We start from the raw sequence: 15717 nt of genomic DNA on the forward strand, positions 1-15717 counted from the left end.
CAGGTTCGGGAGCTCTTGCGATGCAGGTTGCTGGAGGGCGGCTGCAACACCCTGCTAGAACGACTCGCCAAGCTACTGGATGTGGCGTGCAGGGGGCGGCGCCATTCTGCACTCTACCCACATCCCAGGTAGTGGTGGGGACGCGCGCTCAACCCCGACACAATCGCGTGCCCCCTCCCAGGGGACCTGGGGAGCCTCTCGATGCTGACCGGCCCCGCGCAGCGGCCCGCGCTACCCCGAACGCGCCCCCTTGGCACGAGGCTGCTCCAGGCGACGTCGCTAAGGGCTGCATCGGCGCACCAGTCCCTGGCCAACAGGACCAGAGGGTGACAGAAGTAGGCGGGAACGTGAGGCAGCCGGGCGGCGCTTCTGGCACGAACAACCCAGAAGCCTACGTCGCCATCGTGATGGACCCAAGGCGCACGCAAGGAGAGGGCCATGTCAGATTTCGGGTTCCGGCAGACCCTTGAGGTTCGAACTCTGGTGTGCGCACGGAAATCTCTCCTCTACCAACTCACGTCCCACCGCTTTGCAAGGAATCTAAGCTAGAAAAGATGAACACACAAGGGACACGGGGTTTATACTGGTTCAGGCCACCATTGTGGTGTAATACCCTACTCCAGTGTGTGGTGTGGTGGATTGCCTCAGGGGCTGATAATGAACAATACAAGGAAAGAACAACCTCGCGAGGGATGTTCTTGTGGTGGTGTGGATGAACTAAATCCAAGCTCCCTATCCTTTGGTGGCTAGCCCTATATATAGAGGGAGGCCCTGGTCCTCTTCCCCAAATATTAAGCGAGAAGGGCGCCAACAATTGGCCATTTTGAAGGGGAACATCTAGTACACTTATCTTGACTAAAGTTGGTCCTCGCCTGCCAAAGACTCTGATGATGACGCCTTCTTGGGCTCCACGGTGACCTCCATCCTGCCGCTCTGCTGGTCTTGGTCTTGTTGCACCGAAATGGTAGCCTTTGCCTGCTGCCTTGGCCTGTGCTTGCCCCCTTTGCACCAAAGAGGAAACAAGGACACTGCGCAGGCTGGCGCCCGCCTGGCTTGGGTCATCATGGCTTGCGTCATGGGCACCTCGCGAGGTACCCCTGCCTTGATCTCTCCGCCTCCCGCGAGCCTTCCTGACAAGGCCGCACATGAGGAAGCTTCCTATCGTCCGCCCTGCAAGGCCTGGCCCCTCGTGAGGGTCTTGACCTTGAGTTAATGAAGATGGGCCATACTGGGCCACTGCTTGAGCCACGCCGCAGGCTGCAGGCAGGCAAGTCTGGGGACCCCCGTTACCAGAACACTGACAGTAGCCCCCGGGCCCAAGGCGCGCCCGGACTTGGCTTAGCAGAGAAGCGAAGGGGCAAGTGCGAAGCACCACGGGCCCCAACAGCCTGCGGCCTTGGGTGCTTCATGGCAGTTGATTGGACGTGGGCGTCTCCGTTTCCCCACACCCCTCATTATGCGCCCAGCTAGGCGGATCCATGGTTGCACACAGTCATTCCCCTTTCGCCGTTCGCGCGTCCCCTGTCCTTCCTTCTTCCTTGAGCTCCAACCTCCACCTCCAATCCAACTCGGACTCTCCCCCCTTCCCATCATCATGGCGCCAACGAACAAGGAAAGGGGAAGAAGCCCGCGCCTTCGCCCCGCTCGCCTCCAGCAGCAGCTCCTGCTGTCGATCAGTCGATCATACTCAACCCCGAAGCCTTGGACAAGGTCCACTCTGCTCTTGCCTCCATCTTCAATGAGTGCGGGAGGACGACGGTCTGGCCTGCGTCCCACGCCTCCTTTGATAGGGTCGTCACGGAGGTCCGGTTCTTCGCCGATGCCCTGTGGGCGGGTCTGGTTCCCCCCTTTTCTGCTTTCTTCAATGTTGTGCTCTCCCATTATCAGATCCACATGATGCATTTGGGTCCTGAGTCCATTACTCTCCTTGCTGTTTTTGCCTTTGTTTGCGAGGCCATGATGGGCATTCCTCCTTCCGTTGCCCTCCTGCGCCACTTCTTCTCTTTGCGCCTGAGTGACCCCGCTCAATGCTCGGGGTGTGTGAGCTTTCTCGCCGTGCCAGAGACAGCTGCTTCGGGGATCAATTTCAGCCTTCCTCCTCCTACGACCGGGTTCCGAGAGCGGTGGCTGTATGTGGATGTCGGGGTGCCCAGCCCCCTGCTCTCACACCCAACCTCGCCCGCTGTCCCCAACTCTGGCTGGGGTCATGAGATGCTCACGAGCCCCCGACTCACCTTTGTCTGGCATCGCTTCCAGAGTTTGAGGGCGCTCGATGTGACGGCGCCCAAGGTGGTGAAGGAGTTCCTTCAACGTTGCATTGCTCCTCTCCAGCGCCATTCCCGCCGAATGTGGGCCTTTGCGGGGCATGAAGACCGCATGAGGCTCCAGGAGGAAGATTTGGCGCCTGAAGCGCTGAGGACGTGCTCAAGGTCCTGACTGGCGATCCTTCCCCAGGCAGCCTTCGGCACGGGGCTGCCCTCTTGTATCTTTGCTCGGGTAAGGCCGATTTTGTGAAGCAGATGCCCACCTTCGGTGAATGGGGGCTGCGCCGAGTCGGCCTCATAGGGCCCCGCGAGAACCCAGTTGTTGTGGTTGCTCTTCCGGTTGCCCACGGCGGTCCTGCCTTAGGTGATGGAGCTGGGAGATGAGGACCGCCAGGAGCTGAGGGGGCTGTTATGCAGATGCCGATGTCGCGTGGTCCCCCGGGGGTGGCATCCCCCGAAGCCCATTCTGGAGCGGTGGCAGGCGAGGAGTTGCAGCGTGCGGCTCCTGAGGCCGGGGCTCCTGAGGCCCCGGCCGCCCCTCATGAGGCGGCGCCTGGCGGCGTCCCCCAGGCCGGTTCCCTTGGCATTGATCACCTCGACGCCTCCTCCACGCCGCAGACCAACCCTTGCGCTAGGCGTTTAGTCCGGTTCCGCGTAGACTTCGAGGCCCTCCGCAAGAGGAAGGAGGCCTCAGGTGGCAATGATCGCCCCTGCCGCCCGTTGAAGTGTAGGAAGTACTTCACCATCGACGAGTAAGTCCTCTTCTTTCTCAGACCCTTACTTTTCTGTTGCTTCAACTGATCATAGCTTTTCAGGGCCCTTCCTGCCGAGTTCACGGAGACAGCTGGGGAGCCATCCCCTCAAGCTTCACCTTCACCGCCGATTTTTAGCGCCCTGAGCTCGAGTACCGCCCTCGCCGTGGGGCTAGTTGGAGAAGTGGACCGTCCTGCGGGGCATCTTGATCCTGTGCGCCTCATGCCCCTCCTTCGCGAGCTCTCCTGGGGCACAACCAGCCTGCCCCGAGCTCCTCCCTTAGTCGTGGACGGCGACTGGATGAGGTCGATCTTGAGTTCCTCCTTGGGGGACAAACCAACGCCAGGCTGGGTCCCTGGCGGGGCACGCCCGGCGATCACGAGGGCGCCAGCCCCAACCCCCTTCCGAGAGGGGGCATGCCGCCTCATGCCCCTCCGCTTGCGCCAGGGGTGGAGGACGACATGGAATACGTGCTTAGGCGCGCTCCGGAGCGCAGCACCCTTCGTCGAGAGTTCCTTCAGAAGGCGGTGGACGCGGTGGATCAGCTCGTGGTAGAGCTTGCTGGCGAGGATGCACGCCTCGAGACCGAAGGCCTGCACCTCACTGATGAGAGGTGCAAGCTGAAGGTGGCCGTTAGCCTTGTGCGTCACCAGCGTGATCTTGAAAACGCGAAGGCTGAGGCGTCGCTGGTGGCCTTGCGGGAGGCCTGCTCCCAAGCCGTCGAGGAGGCCCAGGAAGCAGACCGACGACGCAAGGCTGCAGAGGAGCGTGCGTGGGAGCTCCAGGCCTGGAGCAACTCTCTGGAGCAGCAAGTGGAGCTGCGCCAGGCGGCCCTTGTGTTGCTGAAGGGGGCACCCGATGACGAGGCGGAGCTCCAGAGGCACTACAAGAAATATGTCAACTTGTGACCCTCACTATTGGCCGCTGAAAGGTCATAGTTTTCCATTTCCGACCTTTTTGTGACCAAAAACAGAAGGTCAAAAGCTGGCGGTCGTAAACTGAAATTAACGACCTTCTGTAAAAGGTCGTTGGTTCTTCGACCAAAATTTTGGTCACTAGCAGCCTCCCTAGACCACGTAGGATCCAGCGTGGCAAGCTGACGTGGATAAGAATCAGCCCAGTCCAGTTTGGTGTTTTACATGGGCCGAGCCCAACAATTCAGCCTTTTTATATATATTTTTCTATTAATTTTAGTCAGCCACATGGGCCAGGCCCAACATTTCAGCCTTTTTATCTTTTTTTCTGCAAAATTATGTTTAACCAAATAAGTTCAGCCCAATGTTTTTCAGGCTTTTTCTTTCCTGGGTCTTGGCCTTTCCACATTCATTTATTTTTGTTTCATTTTTTACCCAAAATATTTGTCCAATATAATTTGATCCTTGGCCTCTTTAAGGTCCAATTCCAGCCCACTTAACGAACAATTTCAAACTAGTTTGAATAACAATATGAATCACCACCAATTAGCTGAATATTACAAAAATATCTCAAAACTCACATTCTACAAATTTCCATCACATCCGTATTTTATACAAATCCAAGCAACCTACATCATTACATATTCAAGCATTCAGCTGCTGAAATACTCTAGAACAGGAAAGAATAAATAGAACTATCTAGTGCTTCACAACAAGAAAACATGTAGTCTGCTTCTTCAAGTACTGCTTCTTCCTTAGCAATGATAGGCTGATGCAAAACATTTGGGCATTCAAAAGAGAACAAAAAGTATGTCACTGATATAAGAAATATTACACGAATATTTTTAAAATAAAAACTAAATGCACATGAGATGGAAAAAAGTAATTTGAGATGGAAAGTTAGCCAACAGAATTTATATAAAAAATCTTTTTGCAATACAATTATCTTATGTACATATGAATGACACCCAAGTAATTTGAGATAGAAACAAGTACATCTAGCAATCTAACATGTATAGTGGCACCAACAAAAGAGCAAGACACGGAAGAATTTTAGCTTTACATAATGTTTACAAGAACGGGACCCTGATACAGGATTTAGCTTGTCCTCAACACTGTTAATAAGGTACTGAAAGTAGCTACGCGCATCAGCCTCACCAAGTCTTATCATCAATTGGTTGCTTTTAAAAACTATACTATATTTCTGGACAGAAAACTAAATAGACGGCTGCTCTCAAACCGTACATCCAAACAAAGCAAATAAGTACTCTACGGAAACCTTAGAACATGCTTTACAACTCATATGTAGAGGCCAACTTGAGATTATGAGCATACCGAACTCGTTTTTCAGTTAGATTCATCGCATTCAACCCAAATGATCAATCGTATGGCCACATTCATGGCATATTGGAATGGCAAACAATGTTGCCTAAGGGATTTTTCATTTTCTTTGGACGAAAAAACCATTTTCCATTTTCCGAGTGCCCAAAATGAGTTTTTTTGTGAAGTACCTACCAAATAATTGTTGCAAAATTGGAGCTAATCAATTTTATAAAATACTAGGCCATATATAATGCACAATCGACAAAATGGTTGGGTGTCAAAAGTTTTAATCCACCTCTGGTGAAGAAGAGAAATTCCCGTTGATTCAATTGGAAGAGGGTCAAATTTGAACTGTAGTTACCTCGTAGTTTGCTCTCTATTTCTTCCAAAAATCATTTATAGGTACATAAGTATCTATTTAATCAGAGAAACACCAAAAAAATCCCAGATTCAACCACTAGCTAGGAACGGTCAAGCCCGGTGTTTTGACTGCATTTTGAAACGGGCATAAAAAATTAAAAAAAATTAAAAAATTGGAAAACCTACGCATTGTGTCATCATGTGTGGCCTAGTTTCCAGGAAAAATAATAAACTTGTAATACGGTAATTATTTTAAAAAAGTGGTCTCAGAAATGAGCTATCATGTGTGAACATTCATGGCTTTCAAGCCAAATGATCAATCTTATGGCCACATTCATGGCATAGTTTGTTCAAATGACCTCATATCGTGCACACGGGTGCATCTTGGAGTGACAAACAATGTTGCCTAAGGAACTTTTCATTTTCTTTGGACGAAAAATTCATTTTCCATTTTTTCGAGTGCCCAAAATGAGTTTTTTTGTGAAGGACCTACCATATATTTGTTACAAAATTGGACCTAATCAATTTTATAAAATACTAGGCCATATATAATGCACAATGGACAAAATGGTTGGGTGTCAAAAGTTTTGATCCACCTCTGGTTAAAAAGACAAATTCCCGCTGATTCAGTTGTAAGCGGGTAAAATTTGAACTGTAGCTACCTCATAGTTTGCTCTTTATTTTTTGGAAAAATAATTTCCAGGTACATAAGTATCTATTTAATCAGAGAAACACCAAAAAAATTCCAAGATTCAACCACTAGCTAGGAACGGTCAAGCCCGGTGTTTTGACCGCATTTTGAAACTAGCATAAAAAATTCAAAAAAAATCAAAAAATTGGAAAACCTCCCCATTGTTTCATTATATGTGACCTAGTTTCCAGGAAAAATAAAAAACTTGTAATACTGTAATTATTTTAAAAAAGTGTTCTCAGAAATGAGCTATCATGTGTGAAGATTCATGGCTTTCAAGCCAAATGATCAATCTTATGGCCACATTCATGGCATAGTTTGTCCAAATGACCTCATATCGTGCACAAGGGTGCATCTTGGAATGACAAACAATGTTGCCTAAGGAACTTTTCATTTTCTTTGGATGAAAAATTCATTTTCCATTTTTCCGAGTGCCCAAAATGAGTTTTTTTGTGAAGGACCTAACATATATTTGTTGCAAAATTGGACCTAATCAATTTTATAAAATACTAGGCCATATATAATGCACAATTGAGAAAATGGTTGGGTGTTAAAAGTTTTGATCCACCTCTGGTGAAAAAGACAAATTCCCGCTGATTCAGTTAGAAACGGGTCAAATTTGAACTGTAGCTACCTCGTAGTTTGCTCTTTATTTTTTCCAAAAATCATTTGTAGGTAAATAAGTATCTATATAATCAGAGAAACACCAAAAAAAATCCAAGATTCAACCACTAGCTAGGAACGGTCAAGCCCGGCGTTTTGACCGCATTTTGAAACGGGCATAAAAAATTAAAAAAAATCAAAATTTGGAAAACCTCCGCATTGTGTCATTATGTGTGGCCTAGTTTCCAGGAAAAATAATAAGCTTGTAATACGTTAATTATTTTTAAAAAGTCTTCTCAGAAATGAGCTATCATGTGTGAAGATTAATGGCTTTCAAGCCAAATGATCAATCTTATGGCCACATTCATGGCATAGTTTGTTCAAATGACCTCATACCATGCACAAGGGTGCATCTTGGAATGTAAAACAATGTTGCCTAAGGAACTTTTCATTTTCTTTGGACGAAAAATTCATTTTCCATTTTGTTGAGTGCCCAAAATGAGTTTTTTTGTGAAGGACCTACCATATATTTCTTGCAAAATTGGACCTAATAAATTTTATAAAATACTAGGCCATATATAATGCACAATTTACACAATGGTTGGGTGTCAAAAGTTTTCATCCACCTCTGGTGAAAAAGACAAATTCCCATCGATTCAGTTAGAAGTGGGTCAAATTTGAACTGCAGGTGCCTCATAGTTCGCTCTTTATTTTTTCCAAAAATTATTTCTAGGTAAATAAGTATCTATTTAATTATAAATACATGGTTTGATGGCGAGACATCGAGGTTTGGACGGTGCCCGAGGGCCCCAACTCTAGAGCGCATACGCTCGCATGCCGCCGCGTGGTCACCGCATGACCATGGCGTTGCCATGTGTTCTGGGCGGCCTAGTCATGTCTAGTGGGTTGGGCACTCCTCAGGTAGGAGCTAGGAAGAAAACTATAACATAAGATTCTCATGAGGAGACCGAACTATGCTCAAACATGAATTAACAGCCAAGTGTTTGATTAGCGGTATGGGAAATGCACATGGCCAATGGGTGTGAGTTTTGGCTGAGGATGATCATATACTAAGAAGAATGTCGTCACAATTTTTTAGGGAAATCAAGCATATATAAATAACACTTCCTTCACAAAGTGCTGCTTTGAACAGAATAGGAAAATGAATATTGTTGAGTTATTTTTGAACTAGGCAAGGAAGGTTTTTGACATATTTGATGAAGATATGATCCAAACAATTTATGAGAATTATTTGGGAATTTTTGGAATAACAGAAATATAGGTTGCTTCACAACCTAGGGCAAAAATTGACACATGGACATGACACATAGGCAAAACTGATGAGATGGCGCCTAGTCATCACAACCCACCACAATCTACAAGGCTATGACCATCTATATTGGTCGTTAACAACTAGAATTAAGGCAGCGGAACAGCACTATTTGCTTTATGACCATTTCGTCTAAGGAAATTATGACCTTTGTGACCAAAATGGTCGCAATGGTTTAGGGTTTGGAGCCCCCCGAACAGCTTTTGACCAATTGGTCTCAAATGGTCATAGATCTATGACCAATTCTTCCAGCGTCACTGACAAAAGGTCACTAGTTGACATATTTCTTGTATTGAGGCGTGAGGAGGTGCTGGTGCTAGAGGCCGCCGAGCGCAATCTCGACCTCGAGCGGTTGGAGACGAGGGAGCGCCTGGTGACCCAGGCGGAGGATGAAGTTGGCGCGAGAGAGGCCCATGTCCAAGAAGAGGTCGACCGCCGTGTGGCAGAAGCTCGCTTGAGTCTTGAGGCGAGTACGAAAGGAGGTTGGGGCTGATCAGGGCCGAAGCTGAGGGCAGGATCGCTGCTCTTAGGACCAGGCTGACTGAAGTGACGCAGCGTGCGGACGCCTCCGCAGTCGCCCTTGGCGCAGCGCACGTGGAGTTGGCTTCTTCCCGTGCCGAGCTACTTCTTCTGCAACAGAGGGTTGATGGCGCTGAGGCCGTTGCACGGCAGAATGAGGACGAGCTCCGCCAGCGGTATACTTTGGAGCATGAGCATGGCCCCATGCTCCGAACGCTCAGGGAAAGGGCCAATGCGGCCCTGGGCAACATCTGCGAGGCGGCCGTTGCGGAGCCTCGTGTAATCAACTACGCTGGCAACCTCCAGTACTTCACAAACCTGGTGACGTAGCTGGAGACCCGTTCTGACAGGGCCAACATGCTCGTTGAGGAGACGAGCCGAGCCCTGCTTGGACGTGCTTTTTCCCGCGTCTTCAGTTATCTTCAGGACAGGGACCCCCACTTCGACTTTGATGCCGCCATCGCACCGGTGCCCATAGCCATCCGGGGCGATCTGGCGCAGTGGGTGGAGGACAACGTGGACGTCATCGTCAGGGCCTTCGCCTCTGGTGACGACAGCATGGTCGTGGCCGCTTATGAAGGCGGCGTTGTGAATGAGAATGACGCTGATGACGGTGATGGCGTGGGTGATAGAGACGCCAGTGACGCCAGCGATGCCTCCGGAAGCGCTCATGAAGATGCATTGGGCGATTTGTCTGATTGATCGCGTGTCACCTCCGCTGTTTACCGTGCGCGGAAAGAGTTCGGGCTCGGCCCTGTAGATTGTAAGAGCATTTTGGGAGGGGAAGCCCCTCGTGTAAAGGTTTGCAGTTGGTATATTTTTAGACACAATGCCGCATGTATGCTTACGCCGAGCCACTGGCCCTGTGATGGGTCAGCTGACTTGTTTACCTTTGACCCAGATGGGTCCCGAGCGAGCCTGCGGGGGCCGCAGTGCCTTGAGTGTCTTCTAGGTGAACCCATTGATCCCGCGATGAGAACCTCCAGAGAGGGTGCGACGACAGCGGTCCGAATTGTAGACGTGCTTGGCCCGGCCCGACTCGCAAGGGGAGGCAGTCGACGCTAACTTCTGGACGCAAAGCCGAAACCAGAACACGAGAGATTGCTCGAACGAGACTAAACACCCCTTCCCCGAACACACGCAAGTCTCAAGCTCAAATCCAACTGAAATTCAAATCAAAGAAACTTGACAACAGAGAAAACGGCAAAAGGCAAAAGCCGCGTCCGACACCTAGTCTAGTCTTCAACGTCTTATCACCAGCGCGGAGCTAAGTGCTGCTACTGGGCGTGGGTGGGAGCCCCCAAGGCCCGAGGGCGGCTCTCCGGAGACTCCGGGGCGTGTACAGCCCCACTCATTATTACGTGAGAGTGTCACGGGTGGCGAGCTTTACAGGCACTGGGCCTTCTTCACAGGTACAGGCCTTGCTTCATATCACCAGACGAGGGCCCCGCCTTGCGCCACACTCTAGCGCCATCGACGGTGATCGGAGACCAAGGACGACGCCAATGGGGTAGAGCGGTCACCAGCGGTTCCCCCGACGACCATGGGTCCTCTGCCGGGGGCAGGCCCTGAGGCACCTCCCCGGCAGAGGGCCTACCTCCTGAGAACACCTTGCTCTGGGCGCCGCGGGGGTGAGCCTGGATCCCGGCCCCTCTCCTGCAGCCCCCGGTGGCCTTCTCCTGAGGGGTAGGAGGCTGCAGCATTGGGTTAGCCATCTGCTGCGGCGACCTGTACCTCCTGTGACCCATGGTTAGCATAAGCTTGCTCCTGAGGAATTAGCGGTACCCGATAGTTGCTGCCACCAGCGCGGTTGTCGAGGCTCTCTTGGGGCTCCCGAAAGAGCTCAGCTTCTGGCGTCTCTTCTCCCCAGCCTGGCCCAGGGAACAAGCCATGGTCTTCTTCCAGCGCGCTCCCTTGATCCACCATGTGGGGCACATAGGCTTATGGTGCCACCGTCCCGAGCGCCTCGCCGTAGTGCCCCATACGCCATGCAGTCCTGCTTGAAGCGCTGTCTTGGGGATGGCAGCGCGGTGGCCCGCCGAGGCCGTATGCTGCAGCGTGCGCTTCCTCACCAGCCGGGGGTGGAGTCGGTACTGCTTGTCGTCCGGTGCTGACGGCCAGGTTGGCATTGAAGAGGCCTTGGAATCCGCTCAGAGTTGCGCGGGTGCATATGGGGCCTCCATACAGCCCGCCCTGGATCTAGGGTGGCAGCTGGACGCAGAAGGGAGGAGCTCCCGAGGCGGCGGCGCCCAGGAGCTCGGCCACTCGCTCTAACAACACCTCGTGGCCGCCCACCAGCAGCCTGCACCGTAGCAGTTCTTGGGCTACCGTGAGCGCGGCCCTTGAGTTCGCGGCTCCCGTCGGGTGTGCGGCGCTGTGGTCGCGGCGTGGCTTGAGGCCCTTGCTGCTGACCGCACCTGCCGTGGTGTGAGGGTAGGCGGAGCTTGACCGCGTCGCCCGTGCCCCGCAGCGCCCTGCGGAGCGCGAGCTTCCTGGGGCACGAGGTTGAGGTCGCCCTGGGCAGGAGGCACGGCGTGGGCGGGCCACGCCGCCCAGCGGTCGGCGTTGGCCGTCGGGTCGCCGGACATGAGAACGACGAGGCGACGGAGCGCGAGGCGGTGGAAGAAGGATTCTGGCGCACCCCTACCTGGCGTGCCAAATGTCGGATTCGGCTTCCGGCAGACCCTTGAGGTTCGAACTCTGGGGTGCGCGCGGAGATCTCTCCTCTACCAACTCACGTCCCACCGCTTTGCAAGGAATCTAAGCTAGAAAAGATGAACACACAAGGGACATGGGGTTTATACTGGTTCAGGCCACCATTGTGGTGTAATACCCTACTACAGTGTGTGGTGTGGTGGATTGCCTTAGGGGCTGATGATGAACAATACAAGGAAAGACCAGCCTCGCGAGGGATGTTCTTGTGGTGGTGTGGATGAACTGAATCCAAGCTCCCTATCATTTGGTGGCTAGCCCTATATATAGAGGGAGGCCCTGGTCCTCTTCCCCAAATATTGAGCGGGAAGGGCGCCAACAATTGGCCATTTTGAAGGGAAACATCTAGTACACTTATCCTGACTAAAGTTGGTCCTCGCGTGCCAAAGACTCTGACAATGACGCTGTCTTGGGCTCCACAGTGACCTCCCTCCTGCCGCTCTGCTGGTCTTGGTCTTGTTGCATCGAAATGGTAGCCTTTGCATGATGCCTTGGCCTGTGATTGCCCCTTTTGCACCAAAGAGGAAACAAGGACACTGCGCAGGCCGGCACCTGCCTGGCTTGGGTCATCATGGCTTGCGTCATGGGCACCTCGCAAGGTACCCCTGCCTTGATCTCTCCGCCTCCTCGCGAGCCTTCTTAACGAGGCCGCACCTGAGGAAGCTTCCTGTCGTCCGCCCCGCGAGGTCTGGCCCCTCGCGAGGGTCTTGAGCTTGAGTTGATGAAGATGGGCCATACTGGGCCACTGCTTGAGCCACACCGCAGGCCACAGGCAGCCAAGTCGGGGGACCCCCGTTCCCAGAACGCCGACATGCCCTAGCTGATCCCCCGCGCCAGGCTGGGTGCTGGACATACACGAAGCCGAGCTCTCCTTTGAACCACCACCAAGCCCTGTCGACGTTTCTAACGGCGACAACCTCTAGGTACAGCTAACACCGCAAGGGCACGCTTACACTGACCATGGATCGCAGGTGAACCAGGACACAGCAGCCACCGGGGCTCTCAGGACGCCGGACCCCCTGTAGGAGCACGAGGGACGTTGGGAGCAGGGCGGGGGAGGCCCGGCGGCTGGGCCCTGTCGTGGTCCTAAGGCTGACAGTAGAAAGGGGGGTAGGTATGAAGAGGCAAGATCTCAGCTATGGTGAAGGTGTACACACGAGGTTTACGAGTTCAGGCCCTTCTCAGTGGAAGTAACAGCCCTACGTCTCAGTGCCCAGAGGCGGTCGATTGGATTATGAGTGTGATATTACAGGGGGTGCGAACCCTTGTCCTAGAGGAGGCAGTGGCTTATATAGAGTACGCCAGGACCTCCATCGCCCTCCATTACAAGGGACTTAATGTACATAAAGTGGGGGCGTTACTGGTAATGCCAGCCTTAAGTGCTGTTAATGACCTTAAAGACTACAGAGTGAACGCCTGTCTGTTGCCGCGCTGAGTGACTTCTGGTCTTCCTTAGGTCGAGTGATTCTCTGGATGGTCGAGTGACGGTAAGGAGAGGGACTCCCGAGTGGGCGTGACCGTCGAGTGGATTGCACTCGACGTCCTCGACTAGGGGTCTCTTGTTGTCTCTTGGACCTCTTATCTTCTAGGGTAGTGACCTTGGGTAGGACGTATAGGTCAGGCCTATGACCCTACCCCAGGTCTATATCCTCATCAGTAGCCCCCGAATGGATTAAGGTTCGAGTGAAAAGTAGGTTGAAGTTGAACTTGTTCTGAGCTTTGCACCTTCATGAGTGTTTTCTGCCAGACTGAAAACTTACATCGGTACTTCAGTGTGGACTCAGTCGCCTTGATCCATTCAGTGAGTTGTCGACTGAACTCGTGGCATCATGTGCCGAGTGTTGTATTAGAGTGCGGGATCTTGGGCGCGATTGACTGCTGTGTATCCCAGATTTCACGGGATACAAAATTATAGGGGCAGCGCGCGGGACGGAGGGCGCCGAAACGGGCGGACCGGATAAGCAGCGATGCCTCGATTACCGCACCGCCTTTTTCGCCATGTACGTTGCGTGCGACTGTTGTGGGATTTGACAAGATTGTCTGGCCCCACGGGTCAGTCATTCGGAAGCAACCCTTTATAAGGTGACGGGGCCGAGGCGCCTGCACTGTGCACGCCTGTTCCTCCTTCTTTTTCCTCCGCCTCTCCACCACACCCAGCTCCTCTGCTCTCGATGCTGCTGCCCTACCGCCATGGTGAAGGACAAGACGGCGGCGCTAGCGCGCGCAAAGAAGGCAGCGGGGGCGGCGAAAGGTAAGAAGCAGAACCGCAGGTCATCATCGCGCGCAGGGCTGCCGCCGGGCTGGATCCAGGGCGATTGGATCGGGTCTTCGGTCCGGCAAGAGGATCTGGTTGAGATGGAGGAGTTCGGGCTAATCGCCAAGGCTACCGGAGGGGGAGATGGAACCACAACCTCAACCGGGTGAGTGTGTACTGCTCGCCACTCACGTTGACCGGTGTTTTTCGCTCCCTCCGCATCCTTTCTTCCGAGGATCCCTGAACTTCTTTGGCGCTCAACTCCACCATTTTTCTCCCAACACCATCACATATTTGTCCGCATTCGTATCAATGTGTGAGAACTTCTTAGGGTGTCGACCGCACTGGGGTCTTTTCAAACATATCTTCACCATCCGCCCCCAGTCGGTCAAAAAGGCAAAGTCGAGTGACTCGAAAACCCATGTCATTCAGATGTGCGGGGGTTTAGGTATCCAAAAGAGGCATAGGAGTGCCTTTCCTGCCATGACTCTTCCTGAATCCGTTAGAGGCTGGCAGTCGACTTGGTTCCACTGCCAGGACGTCGCATCTCCAGGTCAGTCGACTGGTCTTCCCCACTTCTCATTCGACCGTGTTCAGACCCTTGCCCCACTGAAAGTAACTGCTGCTGAGACCGTGGAGACGAAGATGTTGGTGGATAAAGTGGTCCAACTTATTAATGAGGGTGTCACCGGCCTGGACCTGCTGGAAGTGTTCCTCAGTCGATGCATCCAGCCTCTTCAGGCTCGCGATCATCCTGGCTGTACTCCAGACTGGACGACACCGCTCGGGTCCATCCAAAAGAAGTGTCGTCCAAGACCGTGGCTTTGTGGCTGAGGAGCATCACAGGCAATCAGAACAACCCCAGAGGATCTAGGCGAGTCATCCACTTCGTCCACGATAATCCGCCTGACAAGGTATGCCCTTTGTTCCGACTACTTCACGCTTACGCTCCGACTATACTTGATGTTGACTGACTTTTACTCGACTGATTTGTCCCGCAGGTATTCGCTAAGATGCATTCGATGCCCAACGGCGAACATGCTTTAGAGCAGGACCAGGAGGGAGAGGACAGTGCGGAGGAGAGTGGCGAGTGGGAGTCTCCAGGTGAGGAGGAGGAGGAGGAAAGCGAGGAGTCGGATGATGACGAAGAAGTCGACTCGCCGTCGTGCTCCGAACGTCGATCCAAACAGCAGCATGACCCGTCTGGCGGGCGCAGGAAGAACGTGGCTCCGAGTACCAACACTCAGAAGCGCACTTGGACGTCGACCCCGGAGCCGACGGAGAAGGTGGCCAAGCAGCCCAAAGTTGCTCCTCCCAAGGCTCGGAAGACTTTTCCACGGATCAAGATGGACGTCCCTGTCGTTTCGGGGTAAGTGTCTCGCTTGTGTTTACGTAGGTCGACTGGAGATTTTGTTCTGACTAGCCGAATCATGTATCTTTCCAGTCCCACCTCTGCTGCCACCGACATTGACATCGACAAGGCACCAGGGGACGAGGAGGCCACCTCACGAGTTGGTAAGTCCGTTCGACCAGGCTTCATTAAGTTGAGTTTACCATCAATCGGTAGGGTTTTCTGACATTTCCCTTTTTCTATAGTTCTGCAAGAGGTCGTCGTGATCCCTGATGACGAGGAAAAAGTGCCTCTACAGGAGAGGAGGAAGAGGGGTGGGAGCTCAGGTAGGAGGAGGCTTGAAGTTCAAGTACCTCAGTCGATGCCGGCGCTTGAGGCGGTGGTCGAACGTTCCGGAGAGCCGGTTAGGACCAACATCACATTCGCCAACCCGCTAACGACTGATCGCCTGTCGGGCTCGATCGCATCGACTCCTGCCGCTCCAGTGCAACCCCACACATCTGACCTAGCAACTGCTTCGGCTGCCCTGCAGCCATCACTTTTTGTTGTGTATCAGACCCCGGACGACTCGCCGAGTTCCGCTAGGGAAGCTCTTCGCCAGGTGAACCTTGTTATGGAGCAGGTGAAGGTGATGCATGAAGCT

Source organism: Triticum dicoccoides, chromosome 2B (genome assembly GCF_002162155.2).
Source record: "Triticum dicoccoides isolate Atlit2015 ecotype Zavitan chromosome 2B, WEW_v2.0, whole genome shotgun sequence".
Classification (NCBI taxonomy): Eukaryota; Viridiplantae; Streptophyta; class Magnoliopsida; order Poales; family Poaceae; genus Triticum; species Triticum dicoccoides.